The 17598-nt window shown below is 33.2% G+C and overlaps 2 protein-coding genes across 5 annotated transcripts in view; one reads left to right on the forward strand and one right to left on the reverse strand.

Annotated features, from left to right (window-relative positions):
• The window catches only part of LOC142973920 (pickpocket protein 28-like), a 129995-nt gene that overhangs the window by 57651 nt on the left and 54746 nt on the right, over nucleotides 1-17598 (reverse strand). The window lies entirely within an intron of this gene.
• LOC142973919 (solute carrier family 22 member 13-like) overlaps nucleotides 1-17598 on the forward strand; it is a 71904-nt gene that overhangs the window by 48268 nt on the left and 6038 nt on the right. The gene's annotated exons all lie outside the window — the stretch shown is intronic.

Below are 17598 nucleotides of genomic sequence, written 5' to 3' on the forward strand. Positions count from 1 at the left end.
TAAGGCACCATTATAAGCATTCAAAAATAAGTTTTATTGAAACTAAATTATTAAATTCAATAGCCAAGTAGAACTGAAAAGTTTGATATTTTAACTCAAGAATAATATGAATAATTTTTTTTATATTTCGAAAATATTTGAATTTATTAGCTAAAACTGTTTTTTTGTACTAACCCTGTATGTAATTTTGTAATTATGTGTGTCTAAACTTTTACTAACAACATTTTAGCTTACGACCGTCCCTTTCAAAGCTTCCACTTCACATGAACCATTAAAAAAGTAAATTGTATGCGTTGACACGATCTTCTGGATGTTTTACACCCCTCTCCTGCTTCATAATAGGTAGAAAGATGTATGAATGGGTTGAGCTTAACTACAGATGTGAATGAAACCGATGAAATGCGGTGTAAAGTATGAAAACGTGGATTTTCTTAAAGCTATTTCTTGAGCAAACGGATATTTATTTAGCCACAATATGTTAGAAAAATCTTTATAAGCTTTATTACCGATTTTTTGAAACTCTTATTTCTTCCACTATAAGTACTTTCAAGTTTTTAACCATGTTTAGGCAAATAGTCTTATAAAATCGATCTTATACATCAAGACAGCTTTATTCATTAACAAATTCAATTAAATAAAACCACATGTTTCACATATCGATAACATTAAAGAAGTATGTCTTTCTATTTCTTTCCAATTAACATAAACACGACAAACCACGACCATAAATAAAAAAACCTATTAATATAAATCCCAGAAAATTACCATAGTAAAATATTATTTCCATATATTTTGTAATGGCAACACATCAACATAATTGTTGGTGACAGATAATTAATAATCGAATGTAAAAGGTCACTAATACATTTCGAATGAATAGTGTTGTGGCTGTCATTTATCGATTGTTTATCGAATATGTTAATATCGTAATAGTGTTTTAATGGGACAACCGGTTGTCGATTTAAATATTGATATTAATTTATTCTTGTCGCCGGTAGGTGTTATTTTAGTTTCAGGAGGCGTGGAGTCGCAATATTTTATGTATATTTTTCAATCAATTGTTAATTGGTTTCCAATAATAGGGTAGTATGTATATTGATTGTATAATTTCACGTCTACGATAAGATATTATCTTACATCCGTTCCGAAGTAATAGTTTTGCTGGCAACTCAATTTATTTAATTTCTTAAACTAATTAGCTTACACAGTTGATCATTCCGAAAATTTAATATTTATATACGTACTTTACTTTAATATAAATCCACTAAAAGTTCAATAAAGATAATAATTTAATGTTTGAAACATAATTTGATGTTGCTAACATTTTTATTATAACAATTTATATACACTCACTGATATTTTTAATCTATCGCGACTTGTACACATAAAATTAAATTACAAAACGGATTTTAAAGATACACCGACTATCCAATTATCTGTGTGACTATGATCAAAATGTTGTGCAACAGAAATATGGTGTCCAAACCTTAAAAATCTCATGTAAGACGCGTCTTAGACCCGTTTAGTAATTAAGTTTTACTCGCACAATTTTTTTTAAACATTGAAGTCTCCACACCTTTCGCTATTAAAACCCGTGTTATAAATACAGTGAGCGTGTAATTCGGTGTGTATATTAGAATGACGAAACTTGTCGGTTTGCGCGACACGTCTGTCTGTCTGTCTATCTGATAGATAGTGACGTAACGGTTTAGTTACTTGTTGCTTTCGTTTTAGATATAAAGGTGTTATTGCATTTTGTTTGCAAGCTTTGGAATTTTGATTAGGAATTTAAAGTGTTATATATCTGCGTGGAAGTTTTTAATTATTGTTGATATAGTTTTTACGGTGATTGGCCTATAATATGGGGTCTTACGTATAATCTCTCTCAATAACAAACAATAGACTAGTATAATAGGTGTTTAGTAGTAGTTTAGCAAAAGGGGCATCAGGACCGAATTTCATGGTTTTTATTTTCAAGTTTTTCATTTTATTGGATCTACAATCATAATGTCATACCAATTTGGCAAAATAAACAAACATGTTTAGTTTAAACAGCATGAGAAATAGTTAACATTTAAATAGATACAACTCTTTTTTTGTAGAAATATTTATGCGTGATACTCTAACCCCTAAAGCAATTTAAAATGTAAAAAACTAATCAGTAAATCTAAATTTATAATCACTCGCATGTTCTCCAAACATAATTTAAAGGAAACCATCATAAATTGTATTATTTACTCATAAAACTACAGTACACAGACAAGACAAGAAGCAATAAATTAAATAAAAAAGATAATGACACATCATTATTTATCGATACAATTAATTCTACAACACTGGTTTTTTCGAAATTTTATTTATGGCGCTATAAAAAATAGGGTCGAGCGTAACGTAACTATATTTTACAAAGAGTAGGTTTTTTTTTATTTTCTATTGAGTTTAACAAAAACTAATATATTAGGACTTGTCACATTGTATTGTAGGCTTACATTGTGGAATTGACTTGTTACGTATTGTTGAATTTCGCATAAAAAGACGATGACAATAATCTTAATAATAATTATAATTTGTTAACTTCTTGTTAAGGAATGATACTTTACTATAATCTAAATCTAAATGACTTCATATAGAGGAGATAATATATCGAAAGAACTTTCGTTAAACTCAGTTCTTGAAAGCATGTAAGTAAAGTCCCCAACCCGCACTTGGCCGCGTGGTGGACTTAACGCCTAACCCCTCCTTTATTATGTGAGGGAGACCCTTGCCCAGCAGTGGGACAGTAGTATTTATTATATCTTTTTATCAATTAAACTGAAATAAAATATTTAAGTATTGACATCAACATGGCAACTTATATTTTGCTAAATATTAGAAAAATTTAAGCTTATTCTCAGGCAAACTGAAACTTTTAACGGTCACCCATCTAGAGGCGAATTTTACTTCATCACTTAACCATATAGACCTTGACCCAACCGGGTGAAAACTATAAGACCCTCATAATGTAGACATTAGAAAACAGTACCAACTAAAACACGATATTAAATCACTCTCATACGAAATTTATATGTTTATGCAAATGCCTCTCTTATCACTATCTTATATCAAATATTTATTAGACACCGTCTGCCACCGTTAAAAGCTAAATATCTTGTGTTAAAGGTCAGACACACTGAATGCTTATTGCGATTATTAAGTTTTAGTTTCAAGTAACACGGCTTATGTCGATGACTTGGGGAATTCACGTGACAGAAAATGTACTTTAGAATTTTTTGTTACATTTGTCAATCAGGGGTGGAAATAATAGCTGTGAAAGTGCAAAGTATCGTTTTGATTTACATAATTTCTATGAAAATTTGTAGTATTCATTTATTTTCTAAAAAGCTGCATCGTAGTTAGAACAAAGAAGAATATTCTTTATATGATATAATTATGGCCAGGAGGAGGAGTTAAGAGAAAAGAGTAAGGCGTTGACGTCAGGCCGGCTGATTGTAAATACATAAGCTCTTTACAACATATTTTTATGAAGACTTGTTGTGTCATCCCCATTTATTATATATTATATACTTCAAAACTTCATATTTACAAGTACTTGCAACAAATATGACACATAATCGATTTACTTTATTCACTTAAAAGCCTCAATACTTGTACCACAGTAAAAACCGCACCCACGTAAGAAACATTTTACTATTCAATAAATTGAGTTGGTCAGCCGCTAAAGAAACGCGATCCTTAATGCTAATGAATGCATAACGATTGTCGATTATCGTAGTGTCATCATCTCATATGGTGTCTATTTGCATTTTATTGATTGTAAAATTTTACGACCATGTCGTGCTAACATCGTATCGACTCTCAAATTGATATTTTATCGATACTCGTCTTGCACACCACTAAAGCGAGAGCGGCGAACTTTAAATAGCAATTTTAGTACTTATAAAGTTAGCTTATAATTTTATTTTGAATTTATTAATATGTTATCGGATTAGCTGTGTAGGGAAACGTTGTGACTATTATGTGAATGAATTTATGACTAGATGAATAAAACTTCTTGTAAGGGATTCAAATATGTCTGCTTTGTAAAGTTGGAAAAAATATTGCATTTGGTATAAACTTTTTTTATAGTTATGGTTGTAAATTTAGGCTTAATAGACTAATTCAGGGGTTTAGTATCTCATTAGTGTTGGCCATACTCGATAATATGGTTGTGTGCAGATTGTGATGTTTTTATATGTGGCTTTGTATAGGTTAAGTATCAATAGTGATGTGTGTTGGTGAGTGGAATCGATAGATTTATCGATCAATTTCTAAGCACAAGAGTTTTAGTGTTGTCTAGTGATCAAATTTCTGTTATATCGATGACTTCTTCCTAATACTAGACAAATAATTTCTGAGCGTAATCCGAGCTTGATACAGACTTATATCAAGATATTGTGGAAGTGTTATAAAACTTAAACCGGTTCAACCCTGAGTCGGACGAAATACTAGTCGAACTTTAAAAGGGTTAATGCACATAAGAATGTGTTAGAAACATAAAAAATAATATTAACAACCCCAGTACACGACAGAATAAATTCTGAAACTACATTTCTCCAAAAAAATGGTTCATACTTTCCCCGGAAAACTGTAATTACAGCAGGTACTAAAATATAAAAATGGCAGCCATTTTTCCATCACGTTTGACGTGACGCCGGCGTCAGCGTGACAAATCCGCGGGCATTCGTCTCGCCAGCCGTGAGTGATCGCGGCACGGCGCGAACGCGACACTCACATTTGTCTTTAGTGTTGGACGTTAGAGCACTTTGAATGCTAGGTTTTTTTTGTATTTTTGATAATTTATATGCATTCGAAATATATTTATTTCTTAAAATTATAACTGAATATCGCCAGCTCATGACAGTTGGTTTTTCAATCACAGTCTCGCAGTGTTAATGGTGAAATCGGCGATTTATCTATATCTTAAATATGCTTGTGTGATAATTTTACAGAGGGCCTCGAAGGAGTGTGAAAGTATTTTATCAAAATTAAACGTAACTAAACAAATGATAAATATTATATCAAAATATAATTATTTAAATGTTACAACAAGACATTCTTAAGCTTTTGACTGAAAGACATGTTTGTAGATCATAATAACAATCTATCGATATAAATAACTGTCTCTTATTGCATAGTAAATTAAAACCAGTTACTATTGAAGTGTCACATATCTCATATAGCAATTGCAATATTTCTCGGTCAGTAAGCTTATAGAAGTACACAAAATACTCTCACTTCTCTTCCTAACTAATCCTCAAATGTTTTCCCCAAAAAGCTTCCATTTTCCCGGCACTAAGCATCACTAGTCAGTGGGCGTTGTTTTATCGAGAAGGTCGGTGTTCACACGTCGGATGTTCAGTGATTAAGTGTGGCTGTTTGTCGAAGGACGTGGCCTTTGAACGTGAAGAAATGGCCACGAAAGAATTGTAGCGCTGACTTTTATTTGAATGAAATGTATTGATAGAGTTGATAGTTGGTATGCGGTTGTTGACACTTAGTTCTGAAAGTTAACCTTTGGTTAAAATTAGGTAGTTAAAGATTTGAAATAACATTTTTTTACTTTAGTTTTTTAGATTAACTGGTAAGACAGTATAAATGTTAAGATGACCTTGAAATTAAAAGGTCAAGGTCAAACAAACGAAGGTCACTTTTTGTTTGGTTTTCAATACAAGTTGTTCCTTATTTACCAAGTGAAGCTAAATGCTGTGCCTTATAAAAAACTTATCTATTAAATTTTACTAACTACTAATTTTAAAAACTTAATTATTAAAAATAATTCAGTGCTCAACGAGGTTTAAGTTTTCACTGCTTTCGTGGTGCAGTGGTTTAGGTCGCCATGCCGCTACCGTTGCGTCTGGAGATCATGGGTTCGATTCCCACTCGGAACAATTATTTGTGCTATCCACAAATAATCGTTTCGAGTCTGGTTGTACTTTGTGTCCGTTGTTTGTAAAAGTTCACGCGACTCAAGAGCAAATCCTAGTACGGGAATTTCCTTATTAAAAAAAGAAAAGAAAAGTTCTTTGTATTAGAGCACGTCAATAATATGTAAAAGCAAATTCATTCAGACTTTTGGCTTTGAACTTTCTGAAAAAAAAATCAATAACACGTTTCCAGGATCCCGTTATTACAATTCCGATGCACCCAATGATAGCAAACAGAAAACACGCAATATCTTTCAATCACACAAAACAAGGACTTTTATAGATACAGACCACATAGCGAACGTCATCAAAGGGTGCACAAAACAAGCGGGTAGAACAAAAAACAAACGTTTCAAACGATTTTAATACAGCACACGTTTATTGCGAGTACCGTGGATATGTTCCGGCTTGTTCGTGGAATGTCCGGGAAATGGTTTTTTTGTCTATTTGGACACTAGGACCCAGAGTTCATTGTGATTTGGTTCGATTTCTTTTAGGTCGACTACGCTGTGCTGGAGGTTCCAATTGCATAGAGAACAGACAATCGTATGTACCTATTCCTATATTTTCCATAAAAACTACTATGATTTGAGTTTAACTAAAGTAGGCAGCTGTGGCGATGTTTCTTATGTTTTTAAAACTTCAGAGTTCGATTTGCAGTTGCTCGTCTAAAGTAGAACGTTTTCTATTTACGTGAAAGTAGTAATTGTTAATCGATTTTCAGTATATAACAATTTTTTTTTTGCTGCCAACATTTTTATGATATATATCTAATAAACTGTGCAATTAATAGCACAATTATAAATCAGTTATCCCAAAATCATACCGCAATCCTTATCCACCGTAGCTGATGGGGGAACCTATCGCAAGCTTCATTTTGTCGGGTCTTACGGCCGGGGGCGACACCGTCGTTTCCGGGGGAAGCCGGCAGAGGGCGCAGGCAAACACGAGCTCCATTTCCGGTAGCGGAAGAACGCCGCCGACGTAGCTTCCGGCCACCGACTGATTGGGCCTTTATTAAAAACTGACACCTGCGGCGATTTGCCGGTTTTGTTTTCACCATTTTTTTTTTTGCTCTTTTGCTCTTCTTTGCTAAGGTTTGGATGTGACAAGTGCTTTTTTCATGTTCTAAAGTGTTGTCGGCTTCCCGATTAATGGGGGAGAAGTTTATTTTGTTTTTCTGATTGGGTTTTTTGAAGTTTATCATCAAAGTGGTTTTTATATTAATTTATTATTTTTCAATTGGTTTTGTCCTTTCATGAAAACAATTAAGTTTTCTTCTTTTTCACCTATATTCTTTAATTTGAATGCAAATTTATTCCTCAAACAATTTAATTTTACGTTACAAATGCGGACCAGTAATATCTTTAAACACCGAACAACTAACAACAGGTCACCCAAACATTTGTTCCGAAAGCGAATCGATCCTGCAACCCCAATATGCTGCAGCTTGCAAGCTCATTTAAACAAAAGTCCTTCCACCATTGTCTAGTTTATCTACAACCTGCACATATACTGTATAGTCTATAGATGTAGGAGAGAATCAACGCAGTCGCCGTACCGTGAAGCATATCACGTGGGTGCAAATCCGACGCCTTGTTACAGAGCGCTCCCGATAAATTGATGCACGATAGTGTTGCGTCTTTGTCGATAGAATCTGTCTCTCTATTGTAAGTAAAAGGCCATTATTTTGATGGCATATAGGTGGAAAACTTGCACGTTTTACTGTTTTTTGTTTGATGAAAACTGGGGATCTAAAATCACTTATGTAAAGATCATGAAAGTCATATGCTTCTTTTGTATCATTAATTGCAATAGGATGATTATTTTGAGTTTTTTAGTATACTATCTATCAATCGTTACATTTACTTTGAAATACTTCAAATACTATCTTTTATTTCATAATTCAGCAACAGGATAGATTTTCACTAAACCACTTATAGTAAACGACTCCTATTAAAAGAGTTAACACTTAAACAATACAATACTCTTTCTTTTAAAGCAATCATACAGCTCCCAGCGAATTTTCCATTACAGCAAACAAGTAAATAAATTTTCACAAAAACACACCAACTAACTCAAGCCTCCTTATCCTCGGAACAATAAATCGAAAACACAAAATCTCTACAATAAATAGTCGACAATATTTTCAGCAACATCGTTTCGCGTAAATATCGTTCAACTATAACTGAGTTCTTCCGACGTAGGGCTGTCGTGTGCTTTCAAAGCGAGTTTGTGACGGGCAAGTTAATTTGGAGAATTTCTACTTGAATATCGAAACGTCTTGTGTTACAGAAGTTAGCAGGAAATAGTGAGAACATTACTATGATTAGCTTATTCTTTTAAAATTATAGTTTTAGATATTTTTATAAAATGAAGTGCGTAGTTTACATGTTTTCTACATATCGTCGCTTAGGTAACAATACCGCGTAAGTCGAAAATTGGTCATGACGTTCTATACTTCATTGGATAGATTTTGTCAGCGCGCATCGAATGATGTTAGATTTTTTTTTAAATTGTCCATTCTTGAACGAACTTAATATCTACCTATTTATGTATTCAGTACACATGTCAGAAGTATTTCAAAGATAATAATCAGTTTTTTATCTCTCCTGGAAACATGACTTTAACTTGCGCGGTATTGTTACCTAAGCGACGATATGTATGTTATAGTAATATATAGGTGAAGATAATCTGGGTATAAACAATAAAACAAATTAAGAAGACGATAAAAGGATCCGTCACACAGAAAATATTTTTTGCGTTTTTAACTACAAAAATAACGTTGAGCGACACGATGGAAACATAAGAACATAACAACCCAAAGGTTGCTTGAATTTTGAAATTCGTGGTGTCTTAAGCGGGTCAATAAGTGCAGGGTCTTAATTTGTATTTGTATCCCGAAAAGTTTCTAAAAAAAAGTAAGTCGAGCTCTTTAATTTTTTATGTAGTTCATAGACAAACTGAGTTAAATTAAAGTTAAACAGAAAAGCACATAAAACTTCTACCAGCCCTACTCAAAACAGAGAGTCGTAAAAACGTATTTTATACGGAATGGTCAATGCAGTGGCTCCCCAGTGGCCAGTTATGTGTCGTTGGCAATGTGCTGCCCTCTGCGATCACTCGTTTTACGTGCCGCTACTAGTCACGTCACACTGACACGTGTATAGACAAATAGCTTTTTTGGGTTACCTACGATAAATTAAAGGTTAAAGTTTTTAAATGTATTGGTTGAAGTATTGGTTTACTGAGAGTTCTGTTTTATGGTAAAAGCCGATATTATGGCATGTAATGGTGTGTAAGTATTGGCTGTTTAATCAAAACTTGTTTTATTTTGAAAAAGTGTATCTTCGCTCGATTTCCGTTCATTAAAAAAAAGTTTAAGCCGATTAGGATTGGATTTTCCTAGGAAAGGAGCGGCTTTTTCTTTAAGTAGGAGCACTGGCTAGTTGCTAAGTGCGTAAGCCATATCTTTGCTACATATTCATTAACAACATCTAAAAATAAAATATATTTGTTAGACGTGTTCTAACAATGTAAAAATAATTTAATTTAATGCGCTAAATTCTTTAATCGTTAAAAGGAACATCCTTAAAAAGCTCCATCGAAATTAATGTATTATGACAGTCCTCATTGTTTAAAAATGAATCTACCTATTCACAAAAACAATCCTTCAACACTTTTTAAAAGCCGTCAATACTTTTTCACAATAAATAAAAGCAACATATCAATTGAGCTTCACTGTCGGTGGCAAGTGTTCATAAATATTGCAGATCTGATTACCAATTGTATAAAGTCAAACAGAGCAAGAAACTGCTCACATAATGGCGCAGACAGCGACACTGCGGTGTAAAGGCTTGTTCAGAATAGTACTTCATATTTTCTGGCTATACATAGCTGTGGTACAGTAACCCCCGGTTTCTGAGGTACATTTAACGGTAGTTTATCTATTCGAACTAGTATTTTTTTTATATGAGTGTAAACGCTATTGGATAGATAAACTACCGTTAAATGTACCTCAGAAATCAGGGGTAAGTACTTAATGTATTTGTGATGGTTACCTTTTGATAACCAATGCGATTTTTATTATCAATTTTAAGTATAGAGATAAGTTAGTTAGCTACTGCTCAGCATTAAATACTCCATACTTCACTCAAAACTGTTTATAAATATTTTTTCATAGGATATCCATCAATCTCATGGTACCATACAAAACAGTAGTAATTATTTCAGTGTGGCGAATTCCTACAGTTTTTGTATGATTGATCTAATTGATCAACGCTCCCAGCGTAATACGGGAGAACTATTTTTTCTAGTAAATTTAAATGTCAAATGCTCTCAAGTAGGTAGTGCCGTCAGAAGAAAATTTCACAACGTCTAAGAATAAAGCAGTATTGTGTGAACAAGTCTTTCTACTTTCTTCAATTTTATGATGTCCGTAAATGACTGTCGTCCAAAGTGGGCAAGTTTAATCGATTCCTGGTTTGTTATATCTGCAGACCCTTCCCTCTTTACTTGTTTTATTACTTTTATTTTTATCGTTTCATATAAAATGAAAAAATCGTATGTAATCGTTTTATGATTGTTCGGAAATAAGTTTTGTTTTATTAGGCTGTTTCGCACTTTTGTCCAGACGCTAGTGAGATTGAAAGTCATTTTGAAGACAAAACTTGACAAGTTTTTTTAGATACCAAAGTTTCCTAAGATTCTTATTTTATATCTAAGTATCTTTATCTATCTGTTTTTTTTTCTTTTTTTCTTAATCTATTTGCTTTTGTAGTAAGTAAACGTGTAGTCAGTAACAATGTATGAAAGGCATAATTTATTACTGAATATTATGGATCAAGTTACTGAAAGACAAAAAATTTTAGATCATGAATAACTATTGCGTGGCTCTTGCTAATAGTTTAATACCTGTTTAACGTTAAAACATGCTTGGATTAATTTTCGTGTAAATTAGATAACACTTCAATCAGTTACTAATTAATACTTGTCAGTTATCATCAACAATTACACAAGCATTTTCTACGTGTCTATTTATACCATTCCGTGTCATCAACACATCATCTACTTAATCCATATTCATCGAAAGTATATAAAAACTGAATTCTTAAACCAGCATTACTTTCCCTCTAACCTGGTTAAAACGTCAAACTGACAGCTAACATCAACACCTCGCTATTAATACACGAACTGTCAAAACAACGAAGAAAAAAGCTGTTTAATTCCGATTGTTTACCGATCAAATCATTTTTGCATTGGCACGTATTGCAAATTCATTTGTCAGTCAGACTACCCACAATTGAAATTCCAACTTTATGTTTATTAGCTTAAGGTTTGGTTTTGTGTGTTGGTGAACAATTTGGAAATTCTCCAGTACAGTCATGTTAAAGTGAAGCTCAAACAACGCGTTTAGGCATGTTAATAAATTATCAGGCGGCAACTTTATTTGTTCGTACGTTTTAGTGTGGTAATGTTAATCAGAAAAGAAACTTTGCGTTAAGTCGTCGGTAAATAGGGAGTGTTGGTTTTGAATGTACTAATATATTATAGGCTATTTTTAGTACTTGACATTTGTATTGCTTGAACAAATTATCACATCTTTCGAGAAATAGGCGGGTATGACGAGATGTGAATGTGTATGAAGTAAATGACGTATGGAGGGAATGTAGTGAGCTATCGACTACCGACAACCAGCTAGCTATCGAGTAATGTTTGTATGAAAATCTGATCAGCGCCTCTAGCGGGTGTCGTAAGAACTATATTGGCAGTACATTCTAAATGTCAAACTTTCGATACTCGACAGTACCGTATGTAAAGAACACGCTACTGTCCTTTTTACCATGCCTTGTGGAATCAAAGCGTTATAATTTAATTGCGGATAATCGCCGGATAATTTATGAAGCTACAGAATCTCGGTCCTTAAACAAAAAAGTAATGTCTGTGTAGAATTGAAAAAACTTAAGCCTGTATATTGACAGGTTCAATGATAATAAAAATGAGTAACAAAAAATTATAGTTTTCTGGCTCATTTTCAAAGATAAAGGTAAGTAAGTATAAATCAAACTACAAAACCTCATAATTGCTACCATTTTCCTTATCAGTTCTGGTAGCAAACTCATAAAAGGACTTGAACATACTCTCACGGTCACGCAGGTAATTGTCGAAGCAATTCATCTCAATCAGATAGTTTGAGAAACCACCTGTCGTATTTATTATCTTACCTTATTAACATGAAAATTAATCACCTAGTTTATATTGCAACTGGATATCACGCCTTATTTTAGACTAGCTGTTACATACGATTCTGCTTGCAGACAAACGCACCTCCACCTTCTTCTTTTTCTAGCATCTTTATTCTAATCTGGCTGACACACGTGGTTACGCTTGGGCCAAACTATAGAGGTTAGACGCAATGCAAATGCATCCTATGGGTGAATTTTGCCTATACCTTACCTCATGTCTTCAACTACCTTATTGTTAAATTTTGTCAAAATCAGTTTGTTTCCGTAGAGGTCAGAATTTTGAGCACGAGCAGCCTAGGCCCCAGTTTGTCAATAAGCTTAATGATTAATGCCATTAAAACCAATTCAGCAGTATAACCGTGAAAGCGTTACGGATGGACAGACAGTCGTATTTATAATTATTATTAGCAAACATCAACCCTTGATAACAAGAATATTAATCGCATATCATTACAGTAACTGGATATGACGCGTTATTCTATATGTCCTTATAAGGAGCGTTTTATTAACTATGGCTATCATTATCTTTATTAAACAATCTATGGATCGATCGAAATTGATGACAGACTTCTATTATGGTAGGTTTTAATAAACTACCTTCAGATATTTTCGTTATTATTATATTATATTCTCACTAGTTACAGATAGTTTTATAAAATTCTTCACAATATCGAATGCTGCCCAGTTAGCACGACTAATTTTGTTTTTTTTTACTCTATGATAAACATTCACTATTTCTTTGTTCAAGAGATCACTATTTTTTTTGTTTTTACTACAATCAGAAAAATGTTCAGGTGCTTGAATAAAAATTTTGCATTTCAGCATCTTAACGCGTATGTTAAACGTCTTCAGTCCAAAAAATACAGAAGGTAAGTTCGTCTTCTAAGGAATCTCAATATTTAACAACAAACCAACGAACAAAAGTAACAAAAATGGTAGCAACAAACATGAAAAATTTAACCCCTTCCATAGAATTACAAATGTGATTAGAACATCGCAACATAAATAAATAAATGTTTATTTTTCTTTGCGCGACAGCCGACGGCAACCTTTAGCGTGGACACGTTAAAATCGCGTTTGACTTCGCTTCACACACGTTCCCAGAAGGACAAACTGTCAATACGACGTTCTAAAAATCGAATTTCAAATTTGTTGAACAAACCGTTCGGCTACGGTCGGCTGACATCGGCCGTCACGAAGTAAAAAGAGCGTTACGATTGGTCAATTTAGAGCCGCTTCGCTAATGTGCATAGGACGACAAAGATGCCGACAGAATACACACTGGTCATTTCGTGACATTTTTCCTTTAAAATATTTTTAGGATTTGTACACATTGGTTTTTTATCGACAGATTTTAGAATAAATAAGCGGTGTTTTGTCAAATAAAAATCTTGGAAACATATCTTTTCTAATGCTACTATTGTAAATACTGGATGGTTAAATATTTGGATAGATTTAACAAAAGAGAATATATTTTGATGCCTTATCTAGCTAGAAAACAAAATGTAAGGGTAAGTTCTTATCTTTTCGGTTACGTCCGAGTATTCGTTGTTGTAAAACAATTTGCTTATACCAGACATGCTAAGTGTAAATCACTCTAGGTTTATCTTGATAGTACTTTATTCATAAAATAAATGTTGTAGTTATCCTAGTAAATAAATTACAATGAGTTAATCTTATCAAAAGAATAATAAATAAAAATAAATTTATGTGTCGTAGTAACAACTGCCATTATAGCTTTCGAAGTTCCTCATAACGAAAAAATATCTGTCATGAAAAAAATCTTTGCCACTCATCGTTATAAAGTACATAGTAAACACAAAACTTAGACATACCTATGTATGTAGAACATAAAATAAAGACTTTCGTAAGTAGTTACCAACAAAGCATTTTCTGTAGCAACATAATACCTATATATACATATGTGAAAACGTGCACAATTTCTTATATTCTCTATAGAAACATAATAATATAAAGAACCACGAACACAACATTCTAATAATACTACTACACTATACAGCACAAATCAATAAAACATCTCATTCTTGAAACCCACCAGTCACAAAACGGATATAAAATAAATAAGTCCATTTAAAACCGAGACCGGTAGTGTTGGGATCTCAAATAACACGATGGGTAACCCGGTATCGGGCCGGACCGGGCGCCCGGTAAATTGGATCGGCATTCGTCGAGTCGATCGCTAGGATTATCCGGAGATCGTTACGACGTGGCGTTAACGCCCGGCGCCTCTGATTGTCTCTTACTCTATGGGCACTGTGGTTCGATTGTGATTTTTTGTGGAAAAAAATATGTTTAATATGATTTATTTTACAATCTTATTCATAAATATCATAATTGTTTAAAGCGTCTAATAAGTAACTTGGTCTGGATTAAAAAAAATGGTTAAACCAAGAAAATAACAACCAGTGGCAGAATATTGTTGGAATAAGTAAGTTCACGTTAGAAAATTTAATTAGAAAGTATGCATAATGAAGCATATTTCAGCTGTTATAACTTAATACAAAAACAAATTGAGAATTATTTTATTACTACTCGTAGATATCGCTTTAAAGTATTTTATCAAACATTTGTAATGTTTGATTCAGTTAATCATAAAAATAACGACGTAATAATTGTATTCCAAATAAATCTAAGCCGAATGTAAAAAAAAAAATTACTTTAAACTAAAACAAAAATGTAGTCCAAGTTACTCGACGTAACCCACTGTGCATTCCCGCCCACAAGTTCAGTCGGCTATCGCAGATCTCCCCTCGTTTGTAACGACGTCTCGCGTCTAAAGTAACGACTCGATCCGGCTTTTTATTTCTTTGCCCACCTGGTTTTGCTGAGTGCCCACTGTGCACGGGTTAGTTAATTCCCTGAGTTTTTCAGCTAAATTTATTTTTATAGTAGAAGCTTGTAAAAGGGTTGTGTGAAATTAAACTTTACTGTTTTCAAGTCTTGGTTCGTTCTACATTTTGTTTTGCATGCTAGTTGCTAAGTAGGATGAAGGAAGTGTTTTACGAAGTGCTGTAGTAATAAGAATTATATGGTTAAAGTACTTATGTTTTGCAAAATTAAATCGTGTAAGCTGAAATGTGTTTCAGTTCGAGTTTTGACTTTAAAACGCTGATACTCATAACTTTATTTTTTTTAGAGTTAAAGTAGAAGTGGTTTTTTTATATTTAATTGAACACTATTCATTAGAACAACGTTGAATTTATTATAAGAATTAAGGGCAATGAATTCGATTCCTGGGTCAGAAAAATTGTTAGTGTATTTTTTTTCTCGATGGAAATTTTCTCTGGAATGTACTAAGTGGCTATTACTTCTAGAGATTTCAAAAATCAATTCAATAAAAAAACTGACACACGCCAATAATAACTCGAAAATAGCACTACCAAATATTATCACAGCAATCAAACAAAATATCCAGTTACAGCAGTTACCTAGAAATGTGCTAACAGACGCGCAAACAGACCATCAAACACACTAACTGATCGGCGACCGACTTGCAGTGATAATTAAGTGTGTACTTGCTATTTTAGCGAACTAATTAACAAGCTCGAAGGTATGCATTTCGTAGGTAATTTATTGTTATTGGGTGGAAATACAGTGTGTTGTAAAATTTTGTATTTAATTTTATGGAATTACAGTTATAATAGAGGCTTGTGAGGACCTCGATTAGCAAATATAATAACATATTTTTTAATCATTGTTTTGTTAAAATAAATTTATTGGATGAAACGATTATTTATTAGCAAAAAACTGGTGGAACAATCAGGGGAAAATAAAATAGCCTTTTTTGATAAAACGTTTGAAAAAATTAAGTAAATAAATAAAATACATTAAATTGATTTATTTCTTAACTAACTGCTGAAACACTTCTAATTGCAAAAAACTAAAAACATTGAGTTTTGTTTGACTCGAATATCGTAATAAAACGTACGTAATAATTTCTTAATAAAAATTAATTGCATATTATAAACGTCACCATTTTCGTAATTTTTTCAAACTCTCCAAAAAAATCATCAACATTTACATCGAAACCAATAGTTTTACATCTCGCTAAAAATATTTTCAACGTCGTCACTTTCCTATTAGAAGTCATTCACATACATTACTTAATTTCATCGCAGACCACACGCAAGAGAAATTCTACATCCAAAGTACTAAACGCAAATAGGAACATGTTAATACGACTAAATTGAATCAACTATCGTTGGTATAGTTGTTCAAACAAAGTACGCACGAGCTCAACTGGTTGGGTAATAGTGTTAATGGTTTGGCCAATTTTCGTAAGTCTTTATTTGTAGTGATAGCCGAGTGGTATAAGTTGGCACCTCCCACGTAAGTCGACGGTTCGAACCCAAGGCAACACACCAATAGCTTTTTGGAGTTATGTGTGTATTAGAAATAATTATCACTTATTTTTCTTCCTATCGAAATCCTACTTTGATACTAGGTTGACTATGGTTAGTAGTCAACCTAGTATCAAAGTTGTTCAAACCGCTCGAAGGCATATGACGTGGCTTAACGACTGTTAGCTTAATTGGCAACAAACAGGACCGACATCTTACGTGCCCTCCAAAGCACGGAGTTGCCCAGTTCAAATACCACTATGAGGTCTGCAGCTGATTGCTAAACCAGCAGATCGTTTACTCACTGGTGAGCGCAATTGACTATGGGCGTGACATCTCACTTGCTCTAACGTCATCGTAACGAAAAGTCCCCAACCCGTACTTGGCCAGCGTGGTAGACTTAAGGCCTAACTCCTCCCTCGTTCGGGTTTAAACCCTCGTCCAGCAGTAGGACGGTAACGGGTTAAAAATAAATATTTATATTAGCAACAATGTTGCGTGTTGACATACTTATTGATATGGTCTAATGTTTAGAGTAATCACTCCTACGCTAGTTCGTATGCTGTGAATATGAATGTTGCTATTAGCATTATAAGTTATTATGTGCTTGATATAAAGATTGCTCATCCATCAGTCTCTATGTCAATTTGTGTAGGTGTTATATTTTACTAGCTTGTTGCAATGGGGTTAATACACAAGTCGGTAGTGAGTAGTGACAGTTGTGACAGGCTAGATTGACTTGCTTGCAATTGATAATGAAACTGACTGGCGGTTTTCTCTTTCAATAGCCTATAGTCTTCGCTTAAGAGGATAAATTACAAAAAAAATGATGAGCCCTCCATACAATAATACGTATTTATTAATACTAAACCCAACTTTTCTTCGTCCATTAAATAATTTAAATACTACTATTATTTTGCAAATGATTTTATTATTTTGATTTTTTCTACAACCCTTACTTATATCTTTGTCAAAAAAAATAAATAAATAAATGTAATTTTTTTTAAATCATTACTGTCAATCATTTTT

The sequence above is a fragment of the Anticarsia gemmatalis genome, chromosome 6 (assembly GCF_050436995.1).
Source record: "Anticarsia gemmatalis isolate Benzon Research Colony breed Stoneville strain chromosome 6, ilAntGemm2 primary, whole genome shotgun sequence".
In the NCBI taxonomy this organism is placed as follows: domain Eukaryota; kingdom Metazoa; phylum Arthropoda; class Insecta; order Lepidoptera; family Erebidae; genus Anticarsia; species Anticarsia gemmatalis.